Below are 8,954 nucleotides of genomic sequence, written 5' to 3' on the forward strand. Positions count from 1 at the left end.
ATGAATAAACAAGGTCTTTTCCCCAGGGTGGGATAATCTAAAATTAGAGGGCATAGATTTAAGATGAGAGGGGAAAGATTTAAAAGGGACCCAAGGGGCACCTTTTTCACGTGAATGGAATAAAGTCCCAGAGGAAGTGGTGGAGGTTGATAAAATGACAACACTTAAAAGGCATCTGGATGGGTATAGGAATAGGAAGGGTTTGGAGGGATATGGACCAAGTGCTGGCAAATGATTGGGGTATCTGGTCAGAGTGGAGGAGTTGGATCGAGTTTTGTGCTGTACATCTCTATGACTTTATCACTGACTCATTGATTAACAAAATCACACAGTGAGGATCTGACAGCATTTAAGAGCCTTTCTAAATGTTATTGAAAATCTTACTGTTAAAGAAGCAGGAATGCTAAAACTCAATTTGGTTGAACTCATTATTTGACTCTCGTTCTTGTGTTATTCTTACTCCTACTGGTTAGGCTTGCATTATTTTTTATTAAGGACATAAAGGAACCAAATGAGTTTTTAATGACAATTGACAGTGGTTAGGTAGTCCCCATTTAATCCCAGAAGCGGAGAGTCAACATCCACAGGCCACAGTTTTAAACAAAAGTAGAAATTGATGGAAAAACTCAGCAGGTCTGGCAGCATCTGCGGACAGAAAACAGAGTTAATGTTGCAGGTCCAGTGATCCTTCTGCAGAACAGTTCTGTGGTCCTCTATTCTGTGCAAGCGTCACTCAACCCAAACCATTAACACCGTTTTTCTCTCTCCACAGATCCTGTCAGACCTGTTGAGTTTCTCCAGCAATTTCTGCATTATTTCTGATTTCCAGCATCCGCCATTCTCTGTCTTTTTTGTGGGGGTGGGGGGAATCACAGATTTAAGGTAACATGCAGGAGATTTTGATGGGATTTGAGGGGAAAATCTTTTCCACCCAGAGAATGATGGGCATCTGGAAGTCACTTCCTGACTTGGTGGTCTGAGTAGGCACCTTCAAGAAACGTAAAAGAAGTATCCAGATGGACGTTTAAAACACAAGGCTATGGGCCAAGAGGGAGAAAATGGAATTAGAGTAGATAGATGCTGGATAACTGGCGTGGACACAATGGGCTGAAGGGCCTCGTTTGTGCTTATGACTCTCTATTAGGCAAGATTTTTGTTCTAGACTTTTATCAAGTTTTATCTCCTGCCCTGATGATATTCCAACTCAGGTCCCCAAAAGCATTAACCTCAATTTCTGTCAGTGACAGTACCACTACTAAATGAAGCTAAAATAACATTTTATCATTTCCTATGTGGCCTTTTTAAACAGCAAAGTAGCATTTGGAGGCTTGGCAGGTTGCCATCAACACCCCACCTTTAAGTGGTTTCCATGGTGATCGCTAATGGCTTTATTTTCGCTTATGCTCCTCTCCGTACCTCTGGTCATGCAGAAGTGGCTGAGGTCTCTGCCGAGACTTGAAGGGAAGGTTAAGGAGCTGTGCGAGACTCCTACAGTCCAGTTCATCATGTGGCAGCGCTCAAATAAATCCAGCAAAGCAGCCGAGAAATGATAGTGCCTTCTGGATTCGCAGCTGCCTTGGAACTGATGTTAATTCAGCCCCCACGCACTGTCAGCCCTCAGTAACTCCCAAAGCAGTCATTGGGATAATGTCAGCAGTCACTGACTGTTTAAACATTGAGCTGACAGTGCTGCACAGCAAAATTAGAAGCTGTCTTGTTATTGTTATGTTTATAAAAAGAAGACAATCAACACTTTCTCAGGTAAACCTTTAAAATGCTGCCCTTGGTGGAAACTGAGTAAAGACTTGTTCACCTTGGGTCTTTCACTGTGTCTCACTGTGAACGCACACAACATGGGTGCAGGGGAAAAATAAGCACTACCGCAGTTAGGCGGTAGTGTGGGGGTAATGAAATAAATAAATTGTTGCCCCAGCGCCTAGGAGAACCAGCTGGAAGCTGCCCAGCTTTGAGCAGAGAGCACGACAGGGTGAGGCTCATAAAACATAGCAACAGTCGTAGACCATTCAGCCCATCGAGTTTGCTCTGTCATGCTCTGACCTGGTTACGTTATTGCTACAAAGACAGAAATTGCTGGAAAATCTCATCAGGTTCAAGCAAAATTAACATTTCAGGTCGAGTGACCCGTCCTCAGAACCGTGGAACTCAGTCCTGAGGAAGGGTCACTTGACCCGAAATGTTAATTGGTTTCTCCCCACAGACCAGCTGAGCTTTTCCAGCAATTTTGTGTTTATTTCGGATTTCCGGCATCCACAGTTCTTTTGGGTTTTCATTTGGTATTAGCGCGAGACTATGAATCCAGAAACTCCGCTGATGGTTTGGTCACCCGGGCTCAAATCCTGCCTCTGCAGATGGCGGAATTTGAATTCAATACAAAGAACTTGGGATTAGGAGTGGTAATGATGATTATGAAACCTTTGTTGAGAAAACCCATGTGGTTCATTAATGTCTTCGAGGGAAGGAAATCTGCCATCCTTACCTGGTCTGGCCTACATGTGACGCCAGACCCACAGCAATGTGGTTGTCTCTTAACTACCCTCTGGGCAATTAGGGATGGGCAATAAATGCTGGTTTAGCCAGAGGAAGCCACATCCCGTGAACAAATAAATAAAATTCAATGGGATCGTGGTTGATCTGATCATCCTCAACTCCTGTATCCTGCCTTTTCCCTGTAACCCTTCCTGATTAAAAATCTGTCTCAGTCTTGAACATACTTTTTGACCAGCCTCAACAGCAAAGAATTCCACAGATACACTACTCTTTGAGACAACAAATTCCTGTTCATCTCTGTCTTAAACGTGCAATCCCTTATTCTGGGATGATGCCCCCTAGTCCCAGACTCGCTTCCTGACTAGGAGAACTAACCTTCCACATCTATGCTGTCAAATCCCTAAAGGATTTCATATGTTTCAATGAGATTATCACTCACTCTACTATATCCCAATGAGTAAAGGCCCAATCTATTCAACTTCTCCCCGTAAGACCAGGTATTAGCCGAGTGAACTATTTCTAGACTACCGCCATCTTGCCTTTATTCGAGTCTTGTTGTAAATGCAGAATTGGCAAATCCTTACAGTGCGCAAAGAGGGAATTTCGCCCATCGAGTCTGCATCGACCCTGCAAAGAGCATCCCACCCATCCTCACCCCATGTCCACAACCCTGCATTTCCCACAGCTAACTCGCCTAGCCTGCACATCCCTGCTCACTCTTGGGCAATTTGCCAAAGGCTAATCCACCTAACCTGCAAGCTTCGTGGGAGGGAACCGGAGGAAACCCAGACCGACACGGGGAGAATGTGCAAACTCCACACAGACAGTTGCCTGAGGCTGGAATCGAGCCTGGGTCCCTAGTGTTGTAGTTGATGGGACCGTCAGCTGGGTCTGACCCATCTCCCGCACTACGGCCCTCACCCCTCTCTTCCCTCCCGCAACAACGATAGCGTCCCCCTTGTCCTCACCTACCATCCCACCAATCCACATCCAGAGGATCATTAGCTGCCATTTGTGCCACCTACAGGGGGATGCCACCATCAGACACATATTACCCTCCCCTCCCCTCCCCCGTCAGCCTTCCGCAGGGACCATTCCCTCTGGGACACCCCAGTCCAGTCCTCCTTCACTCCCATCAACACACCTTCCACCGCACCACACCCCTCCCCCCCCGCCCCCACCCCCGCTCCAACAGCCCCATGGCATCTTCTCCTGCAACTGCTGAAGGTGTAACACCTGCCCATTTCCCTCCTGCCTCCTCAGTATCCAAGGGCCCAAACACACCTTCCAGGTAAAGCAGCACCCTACCTGCACTTCTCGCAGTCTAGTCTCCTGCATTCGCTGCTCACAATGTGGTCTCCTCTAAATTGGAGAAACGGAGCATAGGCTGGGTGATCACTTCGCAGAATGCCTACCTTCTGCTCGCAAAAAAGACCCTGAGCTTCCAGTTGCCTGCCATACTAACCCACCACCCTGTTCCCTTTCCAACATCTCCGTCCTCAGGCTTACTGCAGTGCTCCAATGAAGCTCAGCACAAACTGGAAGAACATAAGAGCAGGAGGAGGAGCAGTAGGCCGAACGGCCCATCGAGCCTGCTCCACTATTCAATAAGATCATGGCTGATCTTTTCATGAACTTGGCTTCACTAACCCGCGTTTTCACCATATCCCTTAATTCCTTTATTTATCAGAAGATATCTACCTTTGCTTTAAAAGCGATTACTGAAATAGCGTCAACTCCTCCCCCGGGCAGGGAATTCCATTGGTTAACAAACTTCTGGGTGAAGAAGTTCCTTCTCAATTCCGTCCTAAATCCGATCCCCCTGATTGTGAGGCCATGCCCTCTTGTCCTGGTCTCATCTACCAGGGGAAACATCCTCTCTACTCCTATTTTATTGATTTCCTTCATAATTTTACTTGTTTCGATAAGAACTCCCCTCATTCTTCTGAATTCCAATGAACATAATCCAACTTTACTCAGTCTCTCCTCATAAGCCAACCCCCTCAACTTCAGAAACAACCTAGTGAACCTCCTCTGCGCCCCCTCCAGTGCCAGTACATCCTTTCTCAAGTAAGGAGACCAAACCTGCACACAGTACTCCAAGTGTGGTCTCACCAGCATCCTGTACATCTGTAACATTACCTCTCTGCTTTTAGATCCAACCCCTTTAGCAATGAAGGACAAAATTCCATTTACCTTCCTAATTACTTGTTGTACCTGCTGGCCAACCTTCTGTGATTCATACACAAGGACACACAGGTCCCTCTGCATAGCAGCATGCTGCAAGTTTTTGCCATTCAAGTAATAATGTATTTTGCTGTTACTCCTCCCAAAATGTATGACTTCACATTAACTAACATTGTATTCCATCTGCCACACCTTTGCCCACTCACTCAATGTATCTATGTTCCTCAGCAAAGTTTCACAGTCCTCTGCACACTTTGCTCTGCCACTCATCTTAGTGTCATCGGCAAACTTTGACAGGCTACACGTGGTACCCAACTCCAAATCATCTATATAAATTGTAAATAATTGCGGTTCCAACACCTTTAGTCACTGATTGCCAACCAGAATAGCACTCATTTATCCCCATTCTTTGCTTCCTGTTAGTCAACCAATCCTCTATCCACACCAATACTTTCCCCTAACACCATACATCCTTATCTTATGCAGCAGCCTCATGTCTAGCACCTTGTCAAAGGCCTTTTGGAAATCTAGGTACACCACATCCACTGGGTCCCCGTTGTCCCCATTGCTTGAAATGTCTTCATAGAATTCCAAAAGATTTGTGAAGCATGAACCCATGCTGCATCTTAACAATGGGACAATTTCTTTCGAGATATCCTGCTATTTCTTCCTTGAGAAGACTCAAGCATCTTCCCCACTATAGAGGTTAAGCTCTCTGGTCTATAATTCCCCATCTTTGGTCTCCCTCCCTTTTTAAACAGTGGCGTCACATTTGCTATTTTTCAGTCTGCTGGGACTGCCCCAGGGTCTAGTAAATTTTGGAAAATTACCGCCAGTCCACCTACTATTTCTCCTGCCATCTCTTTTAGCACCCTGGGATGCATTCCATCAGGGCCAGGAGACTTATCAATCCTTAGCTCCAACACTAACTCTTCCATAATAAAAATTGTTTCCAAGTCCTCACCTATCTTAGTCTCTTCGTCACTTAGTGGTTTGTTATAGTGTCCTTCACTGTGAAGACCGATACAAAATACCTGAACAATGCCTCGGCCATTCATCACATCCCATAACTAACGGCCCCTTCTCATCCTCTAAAGGACCAACATTTACTTTAGCCACTCTTCTTCATTTTATATATTCATAGAAACTTTTGCTGTCTGTCTTTATATTCTGTGCTAATTTTTTCTCATACTCTATCTTACTTTTCTTTATAGCTCTTTTTGTGGCTTTCTGTTGACCTTTAAAGTTTTCCCAATCTTCTAGAATCCTGCTGTTTTTGGCCACTTTATATGTCTTCGCTTTCACTTTGATAGCCTGGACACTCATGGCAGATTACCCCTTCTCTTACAGTCCTTCCTTTTCATTGGAATATATTTTTGCTGAGCACTTTGAAGGTCTTCCACTGCTCATCACCTGTCACACCATAAAGTCTGCTTGTAGTCTACTTTAGCCAGGTCCTCCCTCATTCTATCATGATTAGATTCCCTACAGTATGGAAACAGGCCCTTCAGCCCAACAAGTCCACACCGACCCTCTGAAGAGTAACCCACCCAGACCCATTCCCCTATCCCATATTTACTCCTGATTAATGCACCTAACACTATGGGGCAATTTAGCGTGGTCAATTCACTTAACCTGCACATCATTGCATTGTGGGAGGAAACCGGAGCACCCGGAGGAAACCCGCGCAGACACGGGGAGAATGTGCAAACTCCACGTAGGCAATTGCCCAAGGCAGGAATTGAACCCGGGTCCCTGGCGCTGTGAGGCAGCAGTGCTAACCACTGAGCCACTGTGCTGCCCCATCGTGGTCTCCCTTATTCAAGCACAGGACCCTGGTATTGGATTTTATCTTCACACTCTCCATCTGTATTCTAAATCCAACCATACTGTGATCACTCCTTCTATGAGAATCCCTAACTATGAGATCATTAATTATTCCTACCTCATTACACAAGACCAGATCTAGGATAGCTTGCTCCCTCGTCAGTTCCATTACATACTGTTCAAGAAAACTATCGCGGATACACTCAACAAATTCCTCCTCAAAGCTACCCTGACTGAGCTGGTTTGACCAATCTACATGCAGATTAATAGCCGTACCATTTTTTACAGGCATTAGTTATTTGCTTGTTTATTACCCGCCCCAATGTGATGCTATTATTTGATGGCCTATAGACTACACTGATCAGTGAATTTTTCTTCTTGGAATTCTTAATTTCCACCCAAATGGATTTGACCTCATGCTCCATAGAACCTATATCTCTCAGCACTGCCCTGATATCGTCCTTGAATATCAGAGCTACATCACCACCCTTACATTCCTGAAACTCCTTCTGAATAATCTGGTACCCCTGGATATTTAATCCCCACTCATGACCATTCAGCAACCATGTCTCCTTGATGACTATCAAATCATATTTGTTTTGAATAACATCTCATTTTCTGCTTGGGGACCCTGCAACCTTCCAGACTCCATACTGAGTTCAATATCTGGGACTGGTTCTCTCCTATGTCCTTTCTGTAGCGTCCATGCTCCAGGCCTTGTTATCACATGGTCTGCCATTAAACACAACCCATTGTTAGCCACTAATAGTCCCCATTAATAGCTCTTCACCGTCCTAGCTGAATCGTAATCCAACTCCTTTTTCTGTCCAACTGTTCTTCTCTCTTTGGGTTCTCTCCTCACTTATTGTTTATTCCTTACCCCGCCTCTCCTCAATCAATCTTCTGCATATAAACGTATATTTTCCTAGCTACCATCAATTCTGAGGAAGGGTCACTCAACCCGAAACATTAACTCTGATTTCTCTCCACAGATGCTTCCAGACCCTCTGAGCTTTTCCAGCGGTTTCTGTTTTGGTTTCTGATTTACAGCATCTGCAGTTCTTTTGTTTTTTCTCTCTATGAGCAGAGGCAGAAACCCTGAGGATTTGTCCCTTCTGCAATCCAGTGACCAGAAACGGTGAAAAGCAGCTCAGTTTGTCGCTGTGTCTGAGTTCAACTCCAGTCTCAACAGGAGACAGAACCTCGGACCTTCCAATCTAAATAGCCAGGTACCACGCTGGGTGATAAAGGAGGTTTCAAAGGGAGTATGTTTTATCCAGTTTGTGTCCTTTATTCCCACAGTGTTTAAGCATTGACAGAAGATTGATTAATCTCAGTGCAGCACTCATCTTTGACCCCTGTAACACGTCATAGGTGCGACCTTGCCACATGTAAGTTGTGAGGTCAACTCTCTTGAGGGATATCAGTCAGCGCTCAGGGAGATGTGACCATCACTTGCATTTGTCACGATAGTGCGATGCAGGGATGACAGCTCTCCCTAACTGGATCAGTCAGAGCAGAATATGGGCAAGCGGAAACATTCAGGAAAATCAACCGGGAATTAAAAAGAGTAGAGCAGCATGGTGACTCAGTGCATTAGCTACCTCTCAGCGTTAGGGGCCTGGGTTCGATTCTCGCCTTGGGTGGCTGTCTGTGTGGATTTAGATTTAATTACAGTGTGGAAACAGGCCCTTCGGCCCAACAAGTCCACACCGACCCGCCGAAGCGAAACCTACCCATACCCCTACATTTACCCCTTACCTAACACTACGGGCAATTTAGTATGGCCAATTCACCTGACCCTGCACATCTTTGGACTGTGGGAGGAAACTGGAGCACCCGGAGGAAACCCACGCAGACACGGGGAGAACGTGCAAACTCCACACAGTCAGTCGCCTGAGGCAGGAATTGAACCCGGGTCTCTGGCGCTGTGAGGCAGCAGTGCTAACCACTGTGCCACCATGCCGCCCACGAAGTGGAGCTTGTACATTCTCGTGTGTCTGCATGGGTTTCCTCCGGGTGCTCCAGTTCCCTCCCGCAATCCAAAGATATGCAGGTTAGGGTGAATTGGCCAAGCTAAATTGCCTCTAGTGTTCAGAGATATGTAGGTTAGGTGCATTAGTCAGGGGTAAATGTAGGATAATAGGGTAGGGGGATGGGTCTGGGTGGGTTATTCTTCGGAGGGCCTGTTTCCACACTATAGGCATTCTATGAGTGAGAGGCGACCTGTCGGATGCTGAAACGGCCTGCCAGGGTCAATGCTGAGAGGATGTTTCCCCTTATGGGAGAGCCGAGAATCAAAGGAGGGCACAGTCTCACAATAAAGAGGTGCTAATGTAAGAGTAAGCTGAGAAGGAATTTCTTCTCTCAAAGAGTTGTAGTCTTTGGACCTGCTTGCCAAAGAGCTGTTGGGAATAGGTCTCCTGCCTGAA

The sequence above is a fragment of the Chiloscyllium plagiosum genome, unplaced genomic scaffold (assembly GCF_037043375.1).
Source record: "Chiloscyllium plagiosum isolate Xiang-an unplaced genomic scaffold, Cpla_swu_hap1 HiC_scaffold_33, whole genome shotgun sequence".
In the NCBI taxonomy this organism is placed as follows: domain Eukaryota; kingdom Metazoa; phylum Chordata; class Chondrichthyes; order Orectolobiformes; family Hemiscylliidae; genus Chiloscyllium; species Chiloscyllium plagiosum.